Below are 13,288 nucleotides of genomic sequence, written 5' to 3'. Positions count from 1 at the left end.
TTTGCAAATAAATTCATTAAAAATCCTACAATGTGATTTTCTGGAATTTTTTTCCTCAATTTGTCTGTCACAGTTGACGTGTGCCTATGATGAAAATTACAGGCCTCTCTCATCTTTTTAAGTGGGAGAACTTGCACAATTGGTGGCTGACTAAATACATTTTTTCCCCACTGTATAATGAGCCAGCAATGCTGGTTTAGGCTGAAGTTAATTTTCATTTCTCTGACATATTGATCTTTTTTCTGTGTTTTTTATTATCTAGAGGGAACTTGTCAAATAAAATACCAAATTATTTTGAAAACAATTTCCCAAATGAGGCTGAAAATAAGACTACAACAGCACAGTACATCATAATTCCCTAGCTAGTAACTCCCCCAGACACATATTTCCTATTCTTCATAAACTTCTATATTTAACCCCAGACAGCGAACAATCAATAAAGCCTTAACACAGTCCTGTGGCTATGCTGTGTGTGCTGGGGCTGGCCAGACAAAGACCTAGTGAGTTATTTCCTTTCGCAGGAGGGAGAGAAGAGGAGACCAGTGCCAGGGGTGTATTGAAGGAGCATACCAAGCAAGCAGGACAGGGGGAAGAAGCACAGTTCTGCCCCCCCCCCTCCAGCTCAGCAGGTGTCAGCCAGGATCATAAAGAGTCATTCACTCTGGACCTGGCCTCCCTCTTGCACTACACAGGCAGTCACATCACATCAACCTTAGCCCACAGCACTGACTAAGTATCTCCACAGTAAGATACTGTACTTTGATAAATCCATCAAACTACAGAGACAGCCAAGTGTGGTGTTACTGTAGTTTATTTATTGATCAAAATTTGCTTGCAAGTTGAGGCAATTTAATGTCGACATGATTTCGCTCCTAGGTCTGATACGCACATATTATTGGAGTAGATGAGCAGCTAGATAACAGACACTTGCTCATAGCAATAGGTGGCTTTTCTTTGTATCATTTTCAAGGATGAACCTCTTAAGCAGCAGTCCGCCTTATAACAGCCAAGTGCTAAAACACTTGCTTGATGCAGGATTCATTACATTGTACTGCACAAATCATTTCAATTTCACTGATTCTATGGAGCCTCTCAAAAATATTTGCTCCCGAATGGCGCAGTGGTCTAAGGCACTGCATCGCAGTGCTAGCTGTGCCACTAGAGATCCTGGTTCGAATCCAGGCTCTGTCGTAGCCGGCCGCGACCGGGAGACCCATGGGGCAGCGTACAATTCCCCCAGCGTCGTCCAGGTTAGGGGAGGGAATGGCCGGCAGGGATGTAGCTCAGTTGGTAGAGCATGGCGTTTGCAACGCCAGGGTTGTGGGTTCGAATCCCACGGGGGGCCAGTATGAAAAAAATTAAAATATGTATGCACTCACTAACTGTAAGTCGCTCTGGATAAGAGCGTCTGCTAAATGACTAATATCTAAATCTAAATCTGTTTTGCACTACCATTTTCCCAGGCATGACATGTATTACAATACTGGACTTACCATTAAGCAATAGCCACAGAAGCATACAAAAAAATTATGCAGAGTTACTGCGACTAGCTGACGTTTGCTGTGATACCTGAACACAGATTCACGTTAGAGTAGGATTCATATAGGCTATTCAGCACAGTATCCACCACAGACTTAACGCTATATAAGAACATAGGCTAAATAAATGGAGTGACTACACAAAACGAACACAAATCTAGCATAAAACAAAACATAATCCACTAGTTTGAAGGCCAAACCTATTTTTCAAAGAGCACATACATTACTGGTTTGAGTTGACACTTATGGTCCAGGTTCTCTGTAGAATTGAATAGTGGACTAAAAGAAACTCAATTAAAAGGAAAGCGAAAGCCTGACATACTTAGTGCACTGACAGTTGCAGCTGAAGGGTTAACATTCCACAGTTCATTGTTCTAGAAGATGAAATAAATAAACTAGGATGAATGGTCAAGGCCAAGTCTGTAGACCTTCCTAGGGCAGACAAAGACAGAGGCCGTGTCCGAATACCCATACTAACATACTACATACTTAAAACTGCATACTATTTAGCAGGTACAGTTTGGTAAAAAGTATGCCATGGCCGCAACGCAGTACCGGCTCCTGATTGGCTGAGTAGGTTGGGCGGGGTCGAGTGCTGGTGGATTTTTTCCAATTCAACAGACATGCATCGCATTACCCAGCCTGATAATAGGTCATTTCCAAATTTGATTAACTTCTCTAAACAGAATAGGAACGGAGTTAAAGGCCTACTCACGCTGGTTATAGGCAGACTATCACATTCCACCTATACTGTAGTAGACCATGTAGCCCATCTATCCTTTTTTTAAAAGGACTGAAGACAGAAACTGATCATTTGGTTCCATTTCAACATATTTATTAGTGAAACCAAAGTGCTGTAACATAAAATGTAATCAAATAGCCTAGTACACACACACACACACACACACCAAACCTTTTCAAACCAAAAGGCTATTGCACAGAAAAATATGGACAGTCGGGTGCGTCGCAAATTCAGAACTGCTAGACAGCAACATAATAAACTAAAGCACTGAACACTGGAAACGAGATCAGAATGATTGTTTTTATTTAATTTGTGGATCAAGCCTTGACAATCAATTTTTCAAAACAAAAGCCCTGATTAACATGACATCAATAACGCAGCCAAAGAGTCCCCAGCGCCAAAACATTCAGAAATCAAAAGATGGTTTAGTATTTAGTTTAAAAGATCAGACGAAGGCAAAGAGAACAATAAACACTTGTGAGAAAACTGAAATCCACTTTGGGTAAAATAAAAATAAAAATAGTACACTTCCATTTTCAAAGATGTAGCCTACGATGCAATGCTTGTGATCATTTAAGGACAACAAAAATGACAGCTTACATTTGAACACCACCGCAGAAGGTTTGGGCATCTTCAATTAAGTAGTTGGCTGGCTACTTGAAGAGAACTAGGGCCTATCACTCGCAACCCACCCTCTCCCAATGCATTGTGGAAACGTGTGCAACGTATTCTACTATATGAAGAGCCAAAACGAGTATAAATAACATCCTGGCATTTAAACCATATTTGATTTTCTAAATGTTGCATACTATTGAACATTCTTTTTCGCATACTGAGAATGCATCATTGCGTTGTTTCCCGCTATTTATTGATTTCGGTAAAGCATTCCCATATCTAAATTGATCGGCTGTTGTCAAAGCTGAAATGAGTATGACATCCGGGCATTTAGAGTATATTTCATTTTGGAAATGTTGCATACTATCAAACTTTATTTTCTCGCATTCTCAAATGGCCTTCTATTTATGACGCAGGTCTGGGTATTTGGACACGGCCAGAGGGACTGACTGCATGTTCACCAGAGTGTGGATGCCATAGAAGTTTCTGGATTCATTTCACACCATATTGGAAGACATTTTAGTGACTTTTCTCAACAAGTTACTTACTGATCAATCTTGATGCAAGTATATAAAACTAAAGCTGCCTTTCCAACCCCTCAAAATGTGTCAAATGAAATGCATATGCAACATGTTGTTGAGAAAAAGCTAATATGTTCATTCCTAGCTACTGGATGTGAGTAGCCTAGATCTATTTCGACGTGTTCCATTGAAACTACATCACTGATGAAGGATTATGTGTGTGTTGTGGGCCACCATCTCTGCTATGTCTGCTGCATTATCTAGGTTAACATGCATAAACCTGAGCTCAGAACTCTGCCACCTTCCCCATTCAACATCCACTGTACTTCAACATAGCTGTCGCCAAGTAGGCCACACATGGGAGATCTCACTGAGCATTGGGGTTCTCTTTTCTATCTCAATTATCACTTCCTCACAGCCCAGGCTGAATGTCCATTCTAATGTGAATCAAGTCGTCTAATTATTACCCGAATACTGTGAGATGCAGTCATAATGTTCCCACTGAATTACATATAGCCTACAGAAATCAAAACAAGGTAAATAGAATATTTACAATGTTACAATGGACAGCTGCATCAATGGAGTAAATATTAATAGAATCAACTTGTCAAAGTGAAACATAGTAGGCCTATGTGGGATGAGAAATCATTTGGTCAAAAATGGCAGTAGTGTCAGTTCTCTGTGTTTTCTATTCAGCTGAATACTGACAGATGCCTTGACAGGAGCTAGGCATTGTGTTGTCAAATCTAGTAGACTCAGGACCCATGGTAGCCAAGTCCAAGGCCCCAGGAGATTGCCATATTTGTAGCAGTGAGTGACAAACAAAAACATTAATCAATCCAACCAATTTGCTGATGGGGGCTTTTGGATAAATTATTAGTGTAGCACATGCTTATCTATTAAATAAATAGACAACACTTGAAAAGGAAAGCACTTGAGTTTAATCAATAACATCCATTGTTGGTTGCATACGAGTACACTAATCCATGTGTAGAACTTGACAGACTCATAAAAACAAATGATTTCCATGCATTCGGAGTAGTGACATTGCACATACAGTGGGGGTCCAAAATTATTGACACCCTTGATAAAGATGAGCCATAATGACTGTATAAAATAAATAATTCAAATACTGAGCTATATTGTATGCTAAAAAAAGGGGAAATTATATTGTACAATACAATTGCTCAGAGAAAGATTTTGTTTAACAAGAAATAAAACAATCTCAAAAAGGTAAGGGTCAATATTGACACCCCTAAAGATTTGTTTATGTAGTCAAAAGTTCAGTATTTGGTCCCATATTCCTAGCACGCAATGACTACATCAAGCGTGTGACTCTACAAACTTGTTGGATGCATTTGCAGTTAGTTTTTGTTGAGTTTCAGATTCATTTGTTCCAAATAGAAATTACATTATAAATAACGTAGTGTCATTTTGGAGTCCCTTTTATTGTAAATAAGAATAGAATGTTTCTAAACACCTCTATATTAATGTGCATGCTATCATGATTACAGATCATTCTGAACGAATTGTGAATAATGATGAGTGAGAATGTTAGAGGGCCAAAGATCATTCCCCCAAGACATGCTAACCTCCCCTGTTATTGGTAATGGAGCGAGGTTAGCAGGGCTTGGGGGCAGTGCTTAATTTGAGCCGGATCCTGCACCTCTCTGTTTGACTGTTTTGTTCCGGAACATATTGTAATGACCCGAGCTGGGTCATAAAGGAAAAAGAGACGGACACCAGGTATGCAGGGCAGAACACAGGTTTATTCCTAAAGGCCACAGCCCACGCCACTAAATTCCGAATGTACACAAATATACAATGTCAAGTTAAGGGCAGACTCATAGGAGCAGATCAGGGTCCCGAACAGAAGAGAGAGAGAGATGAGACAGTAACCCCTATTTATGCATTTCAAAACCCAGTGGGATTACCCATCATACCCCCAATATTTCCGTCTGTCCTGGCATATTTAACCCCTGCTAGCACCCATGAGAACAATAACACACCCACGAACACAGAACACAATACCGGGTCGTTACAATATATTTGGCCGGATCGGGTACATCTCGTGGCATGAACAACTATTTTCACAGAATAGATCAAAGCTAATTTTGCCTCTTCGTTAATTCTCCTGCCCACACAAAAAAACAATGTGGAAAAGTTGATTTTCAGCCCGGGCCTAATATTCTAAGAGTTTATTGGGTTGGGCCGGCCCGGGTTTATGGTTTGCGCAACATTGTAACCTGTTTGAGACCAACGCGTGGCCGTGTGAGAAGCGCGCCAGTATCTCTCACATAACTAGAATGAGATTCACTTTCTATGATCCTTCTCTGCTCTGATAGACATGAGCCTGCAACTCATCTCTCCAGCGTTGAATATCATCATTTATTTACTTATAGAATCATAGCCGCGCTAAGGGTTCTGAAGGAACTGCAGCTCACCTGATAAATTGAAATATAGTGCATTCAGCCTCCCGAGTGGCGCAGTGGTCTAAGGCACTGCATCGCAGTGATAGCTGTGCCATTAGAGATCCTGGTCCAGACTCTGTCGTTGCTGGCCGTGACCGGGAGACCCATGGGGCGGCGCACAATTGGCCCAGCGATGGGACAGAGACTGTAACTACCAATTGGATACCACGAAATTGGGGAGAAAAAGAGGGGTAAATACCAACAAAAAAAAGAAACAGTGCATTCGGAAAGTATTCAGACCCCTTGACTTTTTCCACTGTTACATTACAGCCTTATTCTAAATGGATTAAATTGTTTTTTTGTTTTGTTTTTATCTACACACAATACCCCATAATGACAAAGCAAAAACAGATTTAGACATTTTTGCAAATGTTTTAAAAATAAGAACCTGAAATATCACATTTACATAAGTATCCAGGATCCCTTTACTTAGTACTTTGTTAAAGCACCTTTGGCAGCGACTACAGCCTCGAGTCTTCTTGGGTATGACGTTACAAGCTTGGCACACCTGTATTTGGGGAGTTTCTCCCATTCTTCTCTGCAGATCCTCTCAAGCTCTGTCAGGTTGGATTGGGAGCGTTGCTGCACAGCTATTTTCAGGTCTCTCCAGAGATGTTCAATCGGGTTCAAGTTCAGGCTCTGGCTGGGCCACTCAAGGACATTCAGAGACTTGTACGGAAGCCACTCCTGTGTTGTCTTGGCTGTGTGCTTAGGGTCGTTGTCCTGTTGGAAGGTTAACCTTCACCCCAGTCTGAGGTCCTGAGCAGGTTTTCATCAAGGATCTCTCTGTACTTCACTCCATTCATCTTTCCCTCGATCCTGACTAGTCTCCCCATCCCTGCCGCTGAAAAACATCCCCACAGCATGCTGCTGCCACCACCATGCTTCACCTTAGGGATGGTGCCAGATTTCCTCCAGACATGACACTTGGGATTCAGGCCAAAGAGTTCAATCTTGGTTTCATCAGACCAGAGAATCTTGTTTCTCATGGTCCGAGAGTCCTTTAGGTGTCTTTTAGCAAACTCCAAGCGGGCTGTCATGTGCCTTTTAGTGAGGAGTGGCTTCCATATGGCCACTCTACCATAAAGGCCTGATTGGTGGAGTGCTGCAGAGATGGTTGTCCTTCTGGAAGGTTCTCCCATCACCACAGAAGAACTCTGGAGCTCTGTCAGAGTTAACATCGGGTCCTTGGTCACCTCCCTGACCAAGGCCCTTCTCCCCTGATTGCTCCGTTTGGCCGGCGGCCAGCTCTAGGATGAGTCTTGCTGGTTCCAAACTTCTTCCATTTAAGAATGATGGAGGCCACTGTGTTCTTAGGGACCTTCAATGCTGCAGACATTTTCTGGTACCCTTCCCCAGATCTGTGCCTCGACACTATCCTGTCTCGGAGCTCTACGGACAATTATTTTGACCTCATGGCTTGGTTTTTGGTCTGACATGCACTGTCGACTGTGGGACCATATATAGACGTGTGTGTGCCTTTCTAAATCATGTCCAATCAATTGAATTTACCACAGGTGGACTCCATTCAAGTTGATCTCAAGGATGATTAATGGAAACAGGATGGACCTGAGCTCAATTTTGAGTCTCATAGCAAAGGGTCTGAATACTTATGTAAATAGGGTATATGGTTATTTATTTTAAATACATTTGCTAAAATTTCTAAAAACCTGCTTTTAATGGGGTATTGTGCGTAGATTGATGAGGATTATTATTATTTTTAATCAATTTTAGAATAAGGATGTAACATAACAAAAAAAGGAAGGGGTCTGAATACTTTCCAAATGCACTGTACATTTGCCAAAGTTATAGAATTACTGCTGTCTGTTCAGAAATAAAATGGTCATTCAGAATAGCCTACTACACCATGAGAAGGCCTATAATTTAGCCACAAAGGATTAATACCTTATTTTTATCAAATAGCCTAGCTGTGGATTGTAGCCCAATAACAAGGAATAGCCTACAGTCGGGAACGCGCAGCAAATCTGTCAGGGAAAAAAACAGCACGCCAACAAAACAGGCCTTTTGCAATATTTCAAATACAATCGAGGGAAAACACAGGTTGTAAAGCAAGTGGCTCCTGCTGAAAAGAGAAGATTATACTGTAGGCTACCAAAATATTTGATCAACTTCTAAATATTGTTTTACAAAAGAGAGAGAGAGGCCATCACCAGCAAGTGAGCTGTGCATCATTGGGTGAGTCAGTGAAACAGAAAAGCATTTTTAGGACTATAATTTCCTCATGTCTCCACACACATAGTCTTGAATCCATCTATAGCCTATGTCGTTTTTATTTATCTACGATTTTCAGTTTGTCAGTGTCAAAGTAGCCTGCCATTTCGATCATTTGTGCAGTATTAAAAAAGATTTACCAAAGTCTCCAGTCATGTAAAATGAAGTAGAATTGCATGAAATGCATTTATAAAAAGGCCAAATTTTTCCCGGTCCCTCGGCTACAAGAAAATGTTCTCCATGTGTGCAACTTCTGTAAGTGCCTCTACTCTACAGCTCTATGCCACTAGCAAATGTGATGATATGTTAAGCACTGCTTGGGCGTATGATCTTTGGCCCTCTTTCTCACTGATCTTTATTCAAGAATCATTCAGAATTATCTGTAATCATGGTAGCATCCACATGAATATAGAAGTGTTTATTAACATTCTATTCTTATTTACAATAAAAGTCAACTGGCAACATTATTTAACATTCATTTCTATTTGGCACAAAATCGGAAACCACCAAAGCAAACTGCAAATGCATCCAACAACTTTGTAGAGTCACAAGCTTGATGTAGTTATTGTGTGCTAGGGATATGGGACAAAATCCTAAACTTTCAACTGCTTTATAAAAATATTATGGGGTATCAATCATTTTGAACCCTACCTTTCAGATTATAATTTTCTTTCTTGTTAAACAAAACCTATTTCTCTGCGCAATTGTATTCGTATAAAAGAATGTCCTCATTTGTTTTAGCATACAATATAGCTCAATATTTTATTTATTTTATACCGTCATTATTGCTCATCTTTATCAAGGGTGTCAATCATTTCAGACTCCACTGTATATGAATCTATGAGGATTTCCTAAATTTGAATACAGAATAAAAACTGCCACTGGAGAGCATACACTCTCCAGAGCGTGACCTTGTGACTGACTACAACAGCTATTTATATTCATTCATACAACACTGCATGATGGCCTATGAATGTCTATTCCATCCAACTGAATCTATTTTCTCATACAGCCGTCACATCAACTGAATTTAACACATGGCTATGGCGATACACATGCATTTCATTATATTAGGCCTATAAGAGTGTGTTCATAAAGGGTGTTCAGGCCTCAAGAGGAGAGCCACATAAGAGGGAATCAACCCCATCACAAATAATTACAGCAGCAACTGCAAGTGCCCCCTTTTCCATACTGGGTAATTACAAGATAATAAATTAAAGACTCCATGGATACCCACTCACTCACTCAGCAATCAGTAAAAACAAAGGGAGAGGGAAATTATTGACAGTTCAAGCCACAGCAACAACAAAAAATCTTCACATTGTGTTTTATCTAGGAAAAACTGAGGTCCTAAGGCATCTCACAAATACCATAGCAGGTGTCCTGTGTGGCTAATATGACATATTATGCTGCTTATCTTTCATAAAGTCAATACCATCATCATGCCATAAAATATTATGTTATCATTAAATAAGATGATTGATCATGCCTTTCAACTTTGCATTATTAACTGTCTAATAAATATTCAAAGTTGTTCACCACATGTGTTACTATAAATAAAGTAACTTCGTTGTATTTTGCATTGCCTAAGGTTCGCATGAAAACATCATTATTATTTAGAATTATTGCAAAGATGCTGTAGGTAACTGCCAAAATAAAGGAAACATTAGTAAATGAGGGATACAAAGTATATTGAAAGCAGGTGCTTCCACACAGGTGTGATTCCTGAGTTAATTAACCAATTAACATCCCATGCTTAGGGTCATGTATAAAAATGCCCTGTTGCCCATTATTTTGGCAACCATGGCTGAAGAGATCTCAGTGATATTTTTTCACTAATTGGTCTTTTGTCCAATCTGATCAGCTCTGAAAAATATCTGAGGTGATTAGTCAAAAGACCAATTAGTGGAAAAAGATCCGAATTGGGCTGCCCGTGTAAACGCAGCCAAAGGAACATTGGGGATTTAAAGGTTGTGCAACTCAGTCACCAGATCAACCCAATTGAACACATGGGAGATTCTGGAGCAGCGCCTGAGACTGCGGTTTCCACCACCATCAACAAAACACCAAATTATGGAATTTCTCGTGGTAGAATGTTGTCGCATCGCGCCAGTTCCAAACACTTGTAGAATCTATGCCAAGGCGCATTGAAGCTGTTCTGGCGACTCGTGGTGGCCCAACGCCCTATTAAGACACTATGTCGGCAGTTACCTGTAGGTAGCCTATTGTAGGTGCCACGGGCAGACAGAGGCACTTAACTTTGCCACAATAGATGACTTGTGTGCCCTTATTTCTGCAGAACTACATATCCTTTTTTGTAGGCTATATTCAGTAAACACACGACATGGGTTTGCATCTTTATGAAAAAGAACAGTCATTCAAGGGGACAGAATTATGTGGCTACTCTATTGCGATCTATATTTGCCGTTAAGTATATGGCATGAGATAAGCTACCTACAAATAGGCTACTCGAATAATTTGTTCATCGAATGCATTTGTTTCGTTAAAATACATTTTACTAGTCTACAATTGAGTGCCATCAAATAACACCAACTCCATAAAATCCCCACCACACTGGCACACAAATCCTTCCATGACCATCGCAAAGCTTTTGCGTAGCGTGTAGCCTATGACTACGTAGGAATAATATTGTTGTTTGTTCGGCTGCTAAAATGAAAACAATACTCGTATCAAATTGACGTTTTCTATATAACGAAAAACATTATAGCACATTGAAACCTTAAATTATAACGGTTCTTACCTTCTCTTCCTCCCTTCCACTGGAGTTCGGGATAGCACGCAAGAGCAGTGTAAACTTGGCGATGCAATTACCAGATGGTTCCTCGCGCTGATTAAATCACCTCACACTTCTATTCTTCTTAGTCTTTGAATTGCACCTCAAATAACGTCGACAACACTTAAGATACATTTATGACCAATCCGAATAATGATTTATTCTCTTTTCAATATTATTTGTAGCAAATGACAGAGCTACAGTTATTCTCGTACGGTGCCCGAGAATAATAGTGTGTAGTCCGTGATCTGCTTAGCCAATGTTTTATTTGCTCAATATCTGGAGGGTAAGAGAGGACAAATCAACATTAACCGGTGTTGAAATGTTTCCTTCCTTTAAAAAAAATATGGTCATCATTAATTTAATAGTAATTAAGGCAAGTTAGTATATTTGTAAATTGCCTGTCCCCCTTTCCATTTAAAGCCCAAAACAAAAAGCAATGTGAAAAGTCGCAAACTTTTCAATAGTCCTAGCGTAAAAAATGATTTTTGACAGCAAATAGTATACCTACTTCAAGAGAAAATTGTTGTGATAATTGCATGGCCCAAACTCCTCTTTTATCAAATAACAAACAGCGTCAGTGCAACAAAACTGTCAGAGCAAACATCAACTGAATCCCGCCCCTAACGCGGGACCTTCGAGGAACTATTTATTTTGATTGGGTGAACGAACATAGTATCTCTAACGTGATTGGTTTAAAACCCGTCAATCTTTGCATAAATTCAGCGGTAGATTCGAATGCGTTCTGCGGCCATTTATACTGAGTTTGCGACGACTGAGCTTGCAACTTTGACACAAATGAACTCACCTGAACATGATCAGATTCATAATTTGTATGTAGGTAGGAAATTCAAGTGTTATGGTGGTTGGGTGACCTGTAGTCAACGTCTAGGCCTATATCAAACTGCAGGTTCTAGGCCAATTTACAGGGAATCAGTCAGAGACAAAAAAACATGTTTTAATTGTTTGTTTGAACAGGTTTACAGTAGGCTAAAACACAGACAGACACAAGTAAAGGCCTTACACAAATGGCTTCTTAGATGTGGAATATGTTCCGGAATTCATCAGATGGCATTGAGGAATTTACCATATCAGTCACCGGCTTCATTAATAAGTGCATTGATGACGTTGTCCCCACAGTGACCATACGTACATATCCCAACCAGAAGCCATGGATTACAGGCAACATCCGCACTGAGCTATAGGCTAGAGCGGCCGCTTTCAAGGAGCAGGACACTAATTCGGACACCCTCCGACGAACCATCAAACAGGCAAAGTGTCAATACTGGACTAAGATTAAATCTTACTACACCGGCTCTGACGCTCGTCGTATGTGGCAGGGCTTGTAAACTATCACGGATTACAAAGGGAAACCCAGCCAAGAGCTGAACTGTGACGCAAGCCTACCAGACAAGTTAAATGCCTTCTATGCTCACTTTGAGGCAAGCAACACTGAACCATGCGTGAGAGCACCAGCTGTTCCGGATGACTGTATGATCATGCTCTCTGTAGCCGATGTGAGTAAAACCATTAAACAGGTTAACATTCACAAGGCCGCAGGGCCAGACGGATTACCAGGACACGAACTCAGAGCATGCGCTGACCAGATGGCAAGTGTCTTCACTGACATTTTCAACCTCTCTCTGACCCAGCCTGAAATACAGTACCAGTCAAAAGTTTGGACACACCTACTCATTCAAGGGTTTTTCTTTATTTTTACTATTTTCTACACTGTAGAATAATAGTGAAGACATCAAAACTATGAAATAACACATATGGAATCATGTAGTAACCAATTTTATTTTTATTTTATTCAGAACATATTTTATATTTGAGATTCTTCAAATAGCCACCCTTTGCCTTGATGACAGCTTTGCACACTCTTGGCATTCTCTCAACGAGCTTCACCTGGAATGCTTTTCCAACAGTCTTGAAGGTGTTCCCACATATGCTGAGCACTTGTTGGCTGCTTTTCCTTCACTCTGCCATCCGACTCATCCCAAACCATCTCAATTGGGTTGAGGTCGGGGGATTGTGGAGGCCAGGTCATCTGATGCAGCACTCCATCACTCTCCTTCTTGGTAAAATAGCCCTTACACAGCCTGGAGGTGTGTTGGGTCATTGTCCTGTTGAAAAACAAATGATAGTCCCACTAAGCCCAAACCAGATGGGATGGCGTATCGCTGCAGAATGCTGTGGTAGCCATGCTTGTTAAGTGTGCCTTGAATTCTAAATAAATCACAGACAGTGTCACCAGCAAAGCACCCCCACACCATAACACCTCCTCCTCCATGCTTTACGGTGGGAACTATACATGCGGAGAACATCCGTTCACCCAGCGTCTCACAAAGACACGGCGGTTGGAACCAAAAATC

General features: G+C 40.7%; 1 protein-coding gene across 2 annotated transcripts in view; it reads right to left on the bottom strand.

The window, feature by feature from the left end:
• LOC121585013 (armadillo repeat protein deleted in velo-cardio-facial syndrome homolog) overlaps nucleotides 1-11,499 on the bottom strand; it is a 279,542-nt gene extending 268,043 nt beyond the window's left edge. Inside the window, exon 1 of one of the 2 annotated variants that reach the window (XM_041901324.2) lies at nucleotides 10,881-11,499. The gene's annotated coding sequence lies outside the window, so the exon portion shown is untranslated. The remainder of the gene's footprint in view (nucleotides 1-10,880) is intronic. The other variant, XM_041901322.2, reaches the window with a different exon arrangement.
• Between the last annotated feature and the right edge of the window lie 1,789 nt (nucleotides 11,500-13,288).

Source organism: Coregonus clupeaformis, chromosome 16 (assembly GCF_020615455.1).
Source record: "Coregonus clupeaformis isolate EN_2021a chromosome 16, ASM2061545v1, whole genome shotgun sequence".
Taxonomy (NCBI): domain Eukaryota; kingdom Metazoa; phylum Chordata; class Actinopteri; order Salmoniformes; family Salmonidae; genus Coregonus; species Coregonus clupeaformis.
The sequence above is the reverse complement of the archived record's forward strand: the minus strand, read 5'-3'. Positions and strand labels throughout refer to the sequence as shown.